Genomic DNA, 14,805 nt, shown 5'->3' on the forward strand with positions numbered 1-14,805 from the left:
TGCACTAGACTCTATGAGAAAACTGAGGCATGTATGGATCTGTGTATTTCTCATGCGATTAAGTAAAGAGCAATAATGTATTAGACCTCTGTACAAAGTATCTGTGCAATATATGCTACACCTATCACATGGCTCCTTGAAAAGGTAAATCAGAGGGGGTCACAGATTTGGTGGGATTTTGGGAGGAGGGCAAACTATGAGGGAGCCTGAGGGGTCAGCTCTGGTCCTGAGGGTGGCCAGGGGTCTGCACGCTCGCAGCTTGCAGGATGAGGAGGTAGACAGAGGCTCTGCACCTCGAGCATGTACCTATGGATACAAAGACAGGGACACAGTGCCTGAGCTCTTTTCAGACTCTGGACCCTGACACACCTATGGGACCAGCATCAGGGTCTCCTGACAAATCTAGTGTGCTGGCAGCAGGCCGAACCCAACCGGATCCGTGACACAAGGGTTGAATGGGACACAGAGTAGAGCTGGGTGACATGTTTTGGATGAATAGTTTATTTAACCTGAAGCTATGCATGAATTTGACACACATAGTTTTGGCCATTCATAAAATGGCCAGAGGAGAAGATGGAAGTGCTGCTATTGCCACCTTTAGCCCCATGGTTAGGGGGCACTCAGCTGAGATCTGGGACACGCCGGTTCAAGTCTCTGCTCTGGAACCAGCCTCAAATAGACTTTTTCAATTCACCAAAAATTCCAACAATTTGCAGGTTCAGTTCCACTCAAAGCAATCCCCCCCCCCCCCCAACCTGCCACCAGAGTGAAACCTCAGTTATTCACACGCCTCTAACCCAGAGTGCTCCACCCTGCAGAGAAGGTCATGCCGTCACAAGGCTAAGACATTGCTTGACAGTGTGTGGGGGAAAGTCTGCACTGCTGCCGCTCACAATGTACCTGTTCTGGCAGCCTTCAGGTGTTTCAATCTGGTGGATTTCACAAACGCAAACTACATGCAACTCCCACCAAAAAAACTCGACAAGGGCTGTCACGTGTAAAGCTAAAAGAACAGGAGGACTTGTGGCACCTTAGAGACTAACAAATTTATTGGAGCATAAGCTTTCGTGAGCTACAGCTCACTTCATCTTATGCTCTAACAAATTTGTTAGTCTCTAAGGTGCCACAAGTCCTCCTGTTCTTTTTGCGGATACAGACTAACGCGGCTGTTACTCTGAAACATGCAAAGCTGGTGTCTGAAAACTGAGAAACATGGGTCAGTGATGTCTGTGCATGTAGGTCCTGTATATACTGGGTTAACCTTCAGTAATATGGTTAATCTGATGTTAGTTTAAAGCCCCATTTTCCTAGCACTTGCATTACTGGATGTGGGGACACACAGAACCTATTTGCTTTATGTTCTCATGGAACACCATTAGTAGTTTGTATTTAGTATGCCAGACTGATATCAAGGGGCTCATCTGCTCTGCTGCTTTGCTCAACTTGTATGAAAATGCACTAAGGAAAAGGCAAATGTTCAATTTAATTGCAAGGCTGGATTTGTTTTTCCTTTGTGGCTAGGAAGACAATGCAATTATTACAGAGAGCCATTTACGCAGCATGCATGGCCTACGTCCCACCTAGCCCTGATTTGAAATGTTCTGGCAAAAGTACAGAATAAAACCAAAATTATGTATCCACAAAGCATTTAAAAGCATGCGTTTGCAACACGCAGAGAGCATCTCCAGGAGACACACTATCAAATGAAATGGATTTCAATGGGATTTTTGGGGGTACACTAGGAATGCATAATCAAGACCTGAAGTAGGTTCTCCAAACTTTACAGATGATCCTGAACTCTAAGGGCTGTGGTAGGGACAGGAGAAATACACACAGTAGGAAGATGGTATAAGACCAGATTCAGACCTGGCTATGGGACGGGGGGCCGCAACTTTAGTGAAGTCTGTGGGTGCTCAGAATCCCTTAGGAACAGGCCTTTAATGTTTGTCAAGTGCTTTGAAGATGAAAGTGCCCAGGATTAAGATCCCCAAGGGTGGTGTTGTTTTTTTTTATTAAAACAAAATATTTTCAAGAGTTATTTTTAATGTCTCACTTTTAATGGGAAAGAGAAATTTTCTTTTTCACATAATTCAGCAGACAGCTGTGTAAGGAGAGAGGGGTTATTCATACAGGTGTAGGGTCATTGCCCCAGAATCTATTTCTGTTCTGGTGCTGAGCAAAATATGGCTCCCTTGAGAAAAAACATTAAAAGGAAAGGCTAGAGATCAGAGAAAATTGGAGAGCAGATACATAGAATCTCTTGAGAAATTTAGAGAAAATAAAGGCTATTTGAAAAAGATGAGTAATACTTACTCCCAGATTCAATCTATTCCAGGAAAATACTTATTAAAATGTTTAGAGGGCTTGAAAATCCTGGGTCTCTTTTGGACAAATTGTGTATTACAATTTACTGCAGTACTCAGGAACGAACAGATTAGGTTCCATATAGTACTCCACCTCTGGTAAATACAGCTATTACTTTGTTCTTTTATAGCACCACCTGTTTCAAATTCATCAAGCCTCCCAATGTCCCTGCAAGGTAGGAAAGGGATAACATCACAGCTCTACAGATGGGAATGAGATACAGAGACGCTAAATGACTGGTCTCCATATTGGAAGAGAAGATTGAAGGTCTGGAGCAACAGATAACGACCCTGCGTTGCATACGGGAAACTGAGGATTTTCTGGACAAAACTCAGGATAGGCTTCTAGGGGCACAAAGCTCTACAGATACAGAGCAGGTTGCACAGAGGAGCCAAGAGGCCAGTGAAGAAGCTTGGCAACATGTGACCTCCAGAAGAGGTAAGCGGAATGTCCGGGTTCCAGTAACACAGACACAGGTAACTAACCGCTTTCATGTTCTCTCCACAGGTATCGTTGAGGAGAGCGGACCAGATGATATGTCTGGGGCGAGAAAGCAGAAGGAGACTCCGCTGTTTGGAAGGCATGAGATGCGCTGTCCTGAGGTTGGGAGTTCCACGACCACCACTCCCAAGAGGAGAAGGCGGGTGGTGGTGGTCGGGGACTCGCTCCTCCGGGGGACTGAGTCATCTATCTGCCGCCCTGACCGGGAAAACCGAGAAGTCTGCTGCTTGCCGGGGGCTAAGATTCGCGATGTGACGGAGAGACTGCCGAGACTCATCAAGCCCTCGGATCGCTACCCCTTCCTGCTTCTCCACGTGGGCACCAATGATACTGCCAAGAATGACCTTGAGCGGATCACTGCGGACTACGTGGCTCTAGGAAGAAGGATAAAGGAGTTGGAGGTGCAAGTGGTGTTCTCGTCCATCCTCCCCGTGGAAGGAAAAGGCCTAGGTAGGGAGCGTCGAATCGTGGAAGTCAACGAATGGCTACGCAGGTGGTGTCGGAGAGAAGGCTTTGGATTCTTCGACCATGGGATGGTGTTCCAAGAAGGAGTGCTAGGCAGAGACGGGCTCCACTTAACGAAGAGAGGGAAGAGCATCTTCGCGAGCAGGCTGGCTAACCTAGTGAGGAGGGCTTTAAACTAGGTTCACCGGGGGAAGGAGACCAAAGCCCTGAGGTAAGTGGGAAAGCGGGATACCGGGAGGAAGCACAGGCAGGAATGTCTGTGAGGGGAGGGCTCCTGCCTCATACTGGGAATGAGGGGCGATCAACAGGTTATCTCAAGTGCTTATATACAAATGCACAAAGCCTTGGAAACAAGCAGGGAGAACTGGAGGTCCTGGTGATGTCAAGAAACTATGACGTGATTGGAATAACAGAGACTTGGTGGGATAACTCACATGACTGGAGTACTGTCATGGATGGTTATAAACTGTTCAGGAAGGACAGGCAGGGAAGAAAAGGTGGGGGAGTAGCACTGTATGTAAGGGAGCAGTATGACTGCTCAGAGCTCCGGTACGAAACTGCAGAAAAACCTGAGTGTCTCTGGATTAAGTTTAGAAGTGTGTGCAACAAGAGTGATGTAGTGGTGGGAGTCTGCTATAGACCACCGGACCAGGGGGATGAGGTAGATGAGGCTTTCTTCCGGCAGCTCACGGAAGCTACTGGATCGCATGCCCTGATTCTCATGGGTGACTTTAATTTTCCTGATATCTGCTGGGAGAGCAATACAGCGGTGCATAGACAATCCAGGAAGTTTTTGGAAAGCGTAGGGAACAATTTCCTGGCGCAAGTGCTCGAGGAGCCAACTAGGGGGGGCGCTTTTCTTGACCTGCTGCTCACAAACCGGGTAGAATTAGTGGGGGAAGCAAAAGTGGATGGGAATCTGGGAGGCAGTGACCATGAGTTGGTTGAGTTCAGGATCCTGACACAGGGAAGAAAGGTAAGCAGCACGATACGGACCCTGGACTTCAGGAAAGCAGACTTCGACTCCCTCAGGGAACGGATGGCCAGGATCCCCTGGGGGACTAACTTGAAGGGGAAAGGAGTCCAGGAGAGCTGGCTGTATTTCAAGGAATCCCTGTTGAGGTTACAGGGACAAACCATCCCGATGAGTCGAAAGAATAGTAAATATGGCAGGCGACCAGCTTGGCTTAATGGTGAAATCTTAGCGGATCTTAAACATAAAAAAGAAGCTTACAAGAAGTGGAAGGTTGGACATATGACCAGGGAAGAGTATAAAAATATTGCTAGGGCATGTAGGAATGTTATCAGAAGGGCCAAATCGCACCTGGAGCTGCAGCTAGCCAGAGATGTCAAGAGTAACAAGAAGGGTTTCTTCAGGTATGTTGGCAACAAGAAGAAAGCCAAGGAATGTGTGGGCCCCTTACTGAATGAGGGAGGCAAACTAGTGACAGAGGATGTGGAAAAAGCTAATGTACTCAATGCTTTTTTTGCCTCTGTCTTCACTAATAAGGTCAGCTCCCAGACTGCTACGCTGGGCATCACAAAATGGGGAAGAGATGGCCAGCCCTCTGTGGAGATAGAGGTGGTTAGGGACTTTTTAGAAAAGCTGGACATGCACAAGTCCATGGGGCCGGACGAATTGCATCCGAGAGTGCTGAAGGAACTGGCGGCTGTGATTGCAGAGCCATTGGCCATTATCTTTGAAAACTCGTGGCGAACCGGGGAAGTCCCGGATGACTGGAAAAAGGCTAATGTAGTGCCAATCTTTAAAAAAGGGAAGAAGGAGGATCCTGGGAACTACAGGCCAGTCAGCCTCACTTCAGTCCCTGGAAAAATCATGGAGCAGGTCCTCAAAGAATCAATCCTGAAGCACTTGCATGAGAGGAAAGTGATCAGGAACAGCCAGCATGGATTCACCAAGGGAAGGTCATGCCTGACTAATCTAATCGCCTTCTATGATGAGATTACTGGTTCTGTGGATGAAGGGAAAGCAGTGGATGTATTGTTTCTTGACTTTAGCAAAGCTTTTGACACGGTCTCCCACAGTATTCTTGTCAGCAAGTTAAGGAAGTATGGGCTGGATGAATGCACTACAAGGTGGGTAGAAAGCTGGCTAGATTGTCGGGCTCAACGGGTAGTGATCAATGGCTCCATGTCTAGTTGGCAGCCGGTATCAAGTGGAGTGCCCCAAGGGTCAGTCCTGGGGCTGGTTTTGTTCAATATCTTCATAAATGATCTGGAGGATGGTGTGGATTGCACTCTCAGCAAATTTGCGGATGATACTAAACTGGGAGGAGTGGTAGATACGCTGGAGGGGAGGGATAGGATACAGAAGGACCTAGACAAATTGGAGGATTGGGCCAAAAGAAATCTGATGAGGTTCAATAAGGATAAGTGCAGGGTCCTGCACTTAGGACGGAAGAACCCAATGCACAGCTACAGACTAGGGACCGAATGGCTAGGCAGCAGTTCTGCGGAAAAGGACCTAGGGGTGACAGTGGACGAGAAGCTGGATATGAGTCAGCAGTGTGCCCTTGTTGCCAAGAAGGCCAATGGCATTTTGGGATGTATAAGTAGGGGCATAGCGAGCAGATCGAGGGACGTGATCGTTCCCCTCTATTCGACATTGGTGAGGCCTCATCTGGAGTACTGTGTCCAGTTTTGGGCCCCACACTTCAAGAAGGATGTGGATAAATTGGAGAGAGTCCAGCGAAGGGCAACAAAAATGATTAGGGGGCTGGAACACATGAGTTATGAGGAGAGGCTGAGGGAGCTGGGATTGTTTAGCCTGCAGAAGAGAAGAATGAGGGGGGATTTGATAGCTGTTTTCAACTACCTGAAAGGGGGTTCCAAAGAGGATGGCTCTAGACTGTTCTCAATGGTATCAGATGACAGAACGAGGAGTAATGGTCTCAAGCTGCAGTGGGGGAGGTTTAGATTGGATATTAGGAAAAACTTTTTCACTATGAGGGTGGTGAAACACTGGAATGCGTTACCTAGGGAGGTGGTAGAATCTCCTTCCTTGGAGGTTTTTAAGGTCAGGCTTGACAAAGCCCTGGCTGGGATGATTTAACTGGGAATTGGTCCTGCTTTGAGCAGGGGGTTGGACTAGATGACCTTCTGGGGTCCCTTCCAACCCTGATATTCTATGATTCTATGATTCTATGACCTTTTAAAGGTCACACAGGAAGTCTGAAACGAGCTAGGAATGGAACCCAGACAACTGATTCCATCCTAGCCACAATGCTATCATTCCCCACTCTCTCTGTATAAATCTACACCTGCTGAATACTGGTACACCACCACACTGAGTGATGATGATGTGCAATCACTCAATACCAAGTATGATCATCTTCCATTGGAGTTATCAGTCCTAAGGGGGCTAATAAGGCCAATCCTTGAACAACAAGTTCTATTACTATGAGGGCAGATGTTTTCAGGCTCAGCAGGATGCTGTTGACCGTGACTGGAAGCCAGTCTCTCCTTCCTCCTGTGCCTCTTGTCCTCTTCGGCTTGTTGGTGAGCAAGTTCAAAAGGCAGGGGACCATCAGGTAGGACTTCACTCCATTTTAAGCGATCCTGGGCAAGTGTCTCCCAAGTGTCAACATCAATATTACACTTTTTTAGGTTTCCCTTCAGCAAGTCCTTATAACGCTTCTGTTATCCACCCACGTTACGGTACCCTTCTTTCAGCTGAGAGAACAGGACCTGTTTTGGGAGGTGATGGTCTGGCATCTGGACAACATGACCAGTCCAGCGGAATTGCTGACGGATGATCATTGCCTTGATACTGGTGGTCTTTGCCTCTTCCAGAACACTAATATTGGTGCGCCTGTCTTCCCATTTGATTTTCAGAATCTTATGAAGGCAGCATTGATGGTGCCTCTCAAGGACTTTCAAGTGGTATCTATAGGTTGTCCAAGTTTCGGACCCATACAACAGTGTTGGGAGAATAATGGTATGATAAACAAGAAGCTTGGTGTCTGTTCAAATGTCGTGATCTTCAAAAACGCTGGACTGTAAACAAGAAAAAGCTATGCTGGCACAGCTCAGGCAATGTTGAATTTCTGCATCAATATCTGCCTTGGATGAAAGATGACTTCCAAGGTAGAGGAAATGATCAACATTCTCCAGTGCCACTCCATTGATTTTGATAGATGGGGCATGTAATACCTCATTTGGAGAGGGCTCGTAGAGCACTTTAGTCTTCTTGATTGATATTAAGAGTGAGACCAAGACATGCATAAGCATCGACTAACACATTCAAGATAGTTTGAAGATCTTTCTCAGAGAGGGCAAAGATTGCGTTATCATCAGCATACTGAAGTTTCACAATAGATGTTGTGGAAACCTTACTCTTGCCTTTCAGTCTGCTAAGCCTGAACAGCTTTCCATCCATTCTGTAAGTGATTTCAATGCCACTGTAAACTTCCCAGCAATTAGATAAAGAATGATGGCAATAAAAAACGCAAACATGGTTGGAGTGATGATACAGCCCTGTTTGACTCCTGTCTCTACTTTGAAAGGTACACTCTGGGAGCCAGTGCTGCTCAGAACAGTCGCTTTCATGTTATCATGAAGCAATTTTAGGACATTGATGTATTTATCAGGACATCCAAACTTAGAAAGTACAGTCCAGAGGGCACATCAATTCACTGAATCAAAGGCTTTCGTTAGATCAATAAAAGCCATGTATAGTGGTTGGTTTTGCTTCCAACTCTTTTCTTGCAGCTGTCGTGCTGTGAAGATCATATCTGCAGTTCAACGACATGGTCTGAAACCACTCTCTGACTCCGGTAAAATTTCTTCCAACAGGGGCAGAGGGCAGGTTGCAAGGATCCGCGCCAGAACTTTGCCTACAATGGCTAGGAGGGAGATACCATAATAATTTCCACAATCCACTTTATCCCCTTTCTTGAAGAGGGTAACAATCAGGGCATCCCTCATTTCACTGGGTATCTCCTCCTATATCCAGATTTTAAGAATCAGCAGGTAAAGCTGTTGAATTAGCTCTGGTCCACTGTTTTTAAAGATTTCAGTGGGGATCCCATCTAGACTTGCTGCTTTGTTGTCTTTATCTGCTTGGTGGCATTGTGTACCTCATACAAATTGGGAGGGTCTCCAAGCTCATCCCTAAATGATCGTTGAGGGATTTGCTCAAAGACTTCATCTGCAACCATAGAATTATGGTTAAGGAGATCTTCAAAATGTTCTTTTCAGCAAGAATTCATGTCCTTTTGTTGTCCTTCAGAAGTTTGATTCCATCCTTAGAGCTAAGAGGATTCATACCATGACAAATTGGCCCATAAACAGCCTTGATGGCACTAAAGAAACCACATGTATTGTGTATGTCCGCGAGATGCTGGAGTTCTTGCGCTTTCTCAGTCCACCATTTGTTCTTGAGTTCTCTGGGTTTTACATTGGACTTCCGCCCTCGCCTTGGCATGGGCGTCTCTCTTTATATTACAATTTATGTCGTTCTGCCAAGCACAAAATACTATTCTCTTCTCATTGATGAGTTGCTCAATTTCAGCATCATTCTCATCAAACCAGTCCTGATGTTTTCTGGTTTGGTAGCCTATGGTTTCCTCACAGGCATTGATGATTACTGCTTTCACCTGGCTCCAATGTTCCTCAATTTCTTCCGGAAACTTTGCTTCTAAGACTGCTTGGAAGGGGTCATGCTTAATAAGGTCCTTCAAATCTTGAACCTTCAACTTGCGCCTGACCTGCTTCTTTTGCAGCCTCCATCTTAATTTTCATTGTGGATCGAATAAGGCGATGATCAGTCCAACAGTAATCAGCACTTATCATTGCTCTTGTGAGAGGTACGTCACTATGATTTCGGGCATGAACTATGATGTAGTCGAGGAGATGCCAGTGCTTTGACTGTGGGTGTCTCCAAGATATTTTGAACTTTTCCTTTTGTCGGAAAAGAGTGTTTGTAATAATAAGTTCATGTTCAGCACACTTGGTCAGGAGCAGAACTCCATTTGAATTGCTTTTGCCAACTCCTTCTTTCCCGATAGTTCCTTTCCACAGGTCTGAGTCTCGTGCAACACGTGCATTGAAATCCCCCAGAAGGGGTCTCCGATAAAATGGTTTCCAACTGAGAATAAAAATCTTCCTTTACATTCTCATCGGCATCCAGTGTTGGTGCAAAGGCGCTCACAATAGTTGCCTGTTGTTTTTTGGTGAGCCTCAATTGGAGTGTCATAAACCGCTCATTGATGCCAACTGGTACCTCAGAGAGGCACCTTATGAGTTTGTTCTTTATAGCAAAGCCCACTCCATGCAATCTGGGTTCATCTATAGATTTTCCTTTCCAGAAGTAGGTGTATCCTCCTTTCTCCTCCCTCACCTGTCCTTCATCAGCTCTTCTAGTTTTGGACAAAGCAGCAATATCAATGTTGAACCGACTCAATTCACGAGCAAAGATGGCTCTACGTTGTTCTGGTCAGTCACTGTTTGAGTTGTCCATCAGGGTACATACATTCCAAGTTCCAAAGTTGAAAAGTTTCTTACATTTTCGACCGCTGATGGGGTGATCCTGCTAGATGCGGCTATCCAGCCAGGAAAAAGAGGCAAGACTATTTTTAGGGTACCTTTTCTAACCCCCTCCCCATGTGGGGTTAGCAGAGTGGATCCTCAAAAGGACTTCTCAGTCTTGGGTGTAGCTGCCGAGAAAATCCTCGAGCGAGATAACTATCACACACCCACTGCCTGTGTGTCGGTCTGTGACTAGGAACTTCCAGATTTCACTGTCCTGTTCCTGTTGCCACTCACCGATCACCACCAGACTTTTGACTTGTGCAAATGTTATTTTCCCAAAAACTGGAAGATGCCTGTGTGGGACTTCTTTTAAAGTGGGGAGACTGGTGCACAACAGTCAGCACACTATTCTTGACAGATAGAGGATTTGAAACCAATGGTATGGACACCATCATGAGTGGAGATCCTCTATCTGCAGCAGCCTTCATCCACCTGCACAGCCATTGTAACATTACACAAGTTTCACCTCCATTGTGCAGTTATTCTCATCTGCTCTGCTGTTAGGGACTTCTTGGATCACACTTTGTCTGGAACCTAGCCCTTGACTGTTCTGCCCTGGGTGACCCTAAGGGAGTACATGACTCCAAGCAGCATCGCTCTTGGGGTCATTGACACACGCAAGCCTCTCCACCACTACAAGGTATGGTAAAAACAAAGCAATAAAGGTACATAAACAAATAGAGCTGGTTGGAATGTTTGTCAAAAATCTGTTTCATCAGAGCAGTAACATTTTGCAGAGCTGCATCAGTTTCAATGAAATTTTTATCAGTTTTAAGGTTCAGGGCTGTCTGGTCATTCCTGACTAGACACAGACAGAGCCCGAACTGAAAAGCTCAGGATTTCTATCTGAAAACAGCCATCTTGACACAATTCCATTTTGTGAAAATGTCAAAAGGTTTTCATTCTGGTACAGAACAAAAATAATTTCTGAAAGCCCTAAAATTGCCATCCTCCTGCCGGCTCTATAGAATAAGTTATTATACACACAGAGAGAGACCTTGTCTGCACTGAAGTTTTAACACCAATGTAGGTTGAAATCCTGGCCCTATTGAACACAAACTTTGTGTGTATATAAAAAGATCCTCTACACTTTCCACAGCATGCATCTGATGAAGTGAGCTGTAGCTCACGAAAGCTTATGCTCAAATAAATTGGTTAGTCTCTAAGGTGCCACAAGTACTCCTTTTCTTCCTATTGACTTCGACAGGGACAGGATTTCATCCCAGTGTAGACATGGTGTATCAGTATAACCAGCTAACCTTGATTTTGTGCTGCAGCATAGCTACACTAGTGGCTAAAATCCCACCATAGACCAGGCTTGAGCTAGCACTACTGGTCAGGACATAAGGTATTCCTAGGGGATTTCTGCATCACTGTGCATCACTGGCCTCCAGATTTGCTTCCCTGCAGAAATGACTTCTGGCAGGGAAGTAAAAGGAAACCGCAAGAGCGGTCATGCTCCCCTCCCCAGAAGTGCAGAAAGGTCGGTTTGGGTGACCAGAGCAGCCAGTATAGACATAAATCGCTGCCGGAGTGGGGGGCTGGGCAGTCATGCATGTGAGAGAGAAAGACACTTAGTCCCTCTTTCTCACTATTGCAGCATGTTTGGCATGGAGGAGCAGTGCTTTGGGGTGTTTCTGAGGACACAGGTGTGAGATGGGCTCCATCCCCTCAGGCAGAGCAGAATGTAGCATCCTGCGTGCTAAGTGAATTTTCATTGTTCTTAGTGAATTCCCCCAGAAGCATAAAACAGGTGTAAAAATTTTAAGGCCCTTTTATACTGCCAGGGTGGTGTAAAGGAGCCTTATTATGAAGGACAGTATGGCCTTATAAATGCTTATGGTGCTTTAGTGATTAGAAATGGTCTAAATTTTTGGACTGAAAAAATTTCTTATCAAAATGTGCTCCATGAACTGTGAGCTACTGACCTTTCTGGAGATGGTCAGTAACCAATATAAATTGTGAGTTTGAGTCCCCAGCCATCGCTTACTCTTCAGTTGCCTATGGTGTAACGTTGAGCATATGGCTGCATAGATTTGTTGACTAATAACTAGAAGTAAAGGGTCAATACTAGCTACATTACTATTAGACAGAGAGGGTTTGAGGATTTCCTCCAATGCTGCCCACTCCCATTCTCCATCAATTGTATTGTAGTTTGATTATAGTGTGATTATATTGGGTTATTTTAAAATAAAATATGCAGAATTTTAAAATATTGTGCACAGAATTTTTAATGTTTTGGTGCAGAATTCCCACAGGAGTAATAAGGGTTATTCTCTATGATTTATATAAAGAGATCTTTGACTTGTCAAGGTACCACATATGGACAAGAGGGACCTCAGTTTGGCATCTCCAGTGGATGGTATTGAATAGTGCCTCAGCTAGATCTACACTGCGGCAGCAGCACTGCCATAAAAGTCCAAGTCCTAATGCAGAAATTCAACCCACAATCATCTAAGCCTCCAACAAATAGTGCTACTGACATCACATGTGGTAGGGAGTATTCTTTACAGGCCACGAAAAGGAGCATTAATGTTCAGCTTAATTGACGCATTTTGTGAACATTTGTCACATTTAAGTGAGAGAAACACAAGCAGTTACAACTTGAAAACACCCCCCATACACAGGGACAGATTCCAATTTCAGTTACAATAGTGTACAACTGAAGTAAGTCAACTGAAGACAAACGGAATGACTCTGAATTTGCACTCTCAGTAGCATCAGAATCTTGCCTAGTGTACGTAGTAGTAAATAATTATTCAGATGATAAATGACTGAATACTTGTACTATATAAACTCAGAAGCTTGTCTCTCTCACCAACAGAAGTTGGTCTAATAAAAGATATTATTTCATCCGCCTTGCCTAATATCCTGGGACCAACATGGCGACAACACTGCATGAATAGTTTTGTGACATTTACAATAGATCCCCCAATAGGTGAAATCTATCTTCAGTGTTTCCATAAGCAGTGTTTTCAACAATCTATACTTTGAAACTACCTCTGATCTTTTCCCTTGTTTAATTTAGATGTAATATTTTCTGTCCAGGGGCCTCAAGTCCATGGGGATTGTCTTTAAGTCTACATTAAAGGGTAATCTATTTGCTTGTGATTTTGCAGAGCTTTAGGTTTGGATTTGTATAAATTTTTGTGAACACCCACTTTGTTTTTTAGTGTTCTCTGGGGTACTTGCATTACAGGAGCTAAAATTAAATTAAATGATCAATTGTTTTTCTGGGACTGTAGGAAAGGACAACTTAGAGCCAAAATCAGGGCTGTACACGTTCTTAAATTCCAACTCATTAATACAGAAATTCCCCTTAGCCTCAAGATAAACAAAAGAAGACAGCTGGTGTGGTTGTGTCTAGCATTAGATGAACATGTAACCATGAAGATCAACTTTGTTGATACTTCTCATAGAGTACAAATGTTTACTACTACTAATTCTGATCCCCTCGCCTCACAACACAGGCAACTAACCAAGCAGATACAGTAGACCCTCAGAGTCATGAACACCAGAGTCACGAACTGACCAGTCAATCACTCACCTCATTTGGAACTGGAAGTATGTAATCAGGCAGCAGCAGAGGAAAAAAAAAAGCAAATACAGTACAGTAGTGTGTTAAATGTAAACTACTAAAAAAAATAAAGGGAAAGCATCATTTTTCTTCTGCATAATAACATTTCAAAGCTGTATTAAGCCAATGTTCAGTTGTAAACTTTTGAAAGAGCAACCATGTTTTGTTCAGAGTTACAAACAACCTTCATTCCCAAGTTTCAGAGTAGCAGCCGTTTTAGTCTGTATCCGCAAAAAGAACAGGAGTACTTGTGGCACCTTAGAGACTAACAAATTTGTTAGTCTGTAAGGTGCCACAAGTACTCCTGTTCTCCATTCCCAAGGTGTTTGTAACTCTGAGGTTCTACTGTATTGTAAAGATTTCTTTGAGGCAACCAAAGAGTTAATTACTAGCTTTGAAATCTGGTATGGAATTTTATGGAAAAGGTTAAACATTCTGGTTGAACTCCCACAGATTTTAATAAAAGATAGTGACAAAGCGGATTAAATTCATGCTGGCTTCAACATCCGTGTAGCCAACAACTGTCCCAACAGATTTTTTTCTGCTGTTCTTAAAACAATTTTCAACTTTTCTTCAGTTCTGAAAGTTTCTACTGGTTTAAGAGAATACATATAGTATATCCCTATACATATAGCATCAGATTCTGCTATCCTTTTCCAGGTTGTGTAGTAACTTGCTCTACTAATTTCAGTGGAACTACTTGTGGAAAAGGTACTGCCCAATGTGAGGGTATTGGAATGTAAGCCTGTACTGAGCAATACTGCCAGAACTAATAGAAACATTCAAAATGAAAGTTTTAAGCAAACCTACTGCACAGGAGTTGGAAATGGCAGTTACTCTGATCTGGAACTAAAGTATTTTGTTGTTGAACTGAACTTCAGTACACAAGCCAAGCAGTAGGGATGGATAAGAGCTCATTGAATAAATACTAAGAGACCTTTCGGTAGGAGAAAGACTAATCTATCTACACATGAGAACTTTAGGAAATACACAGCCGGGAAGGGAGAATTTTTGGGAGAATTGACATTTATTTAGTAAAATGCAGTCAAGATCATTATGTATTCTGGAGCTTCCCATCTGCTTCCACTCAGAGATATGAAAATGACTTTTCCCTGGGTCTCAAAGACATGAGACTTTGCCACTTCCATGGTTATTCCTTAAGGGACATGTGTGGTCAGATACAACACATGCTTTCAGGGAGAAGAGAGATTTCAGTTGTGCTTTAGATAGATAACAAGGACTGCATAGTAGCCAAACGTGTTTCCTGGCTTTACACAGGTCCTAGAAAGGACTGGTAATGAGGCAATTAGTTCATCGTTTATCTTCACTATGTTCTCTCCAATGTA

Source organism: Caretta caretta, chromosome 1, assembly GCF_965140235.1.
Source record: "Caretta caretta isolate rCarCar2 chromosome 1, rCarCar1.hap1, whole genome shotgun sequence".
Lineage (NCBI taxonomy): Eukaryota > Metazoa > Chordata > Testudines > Cheloniidae > Caretta > Caretta caretta.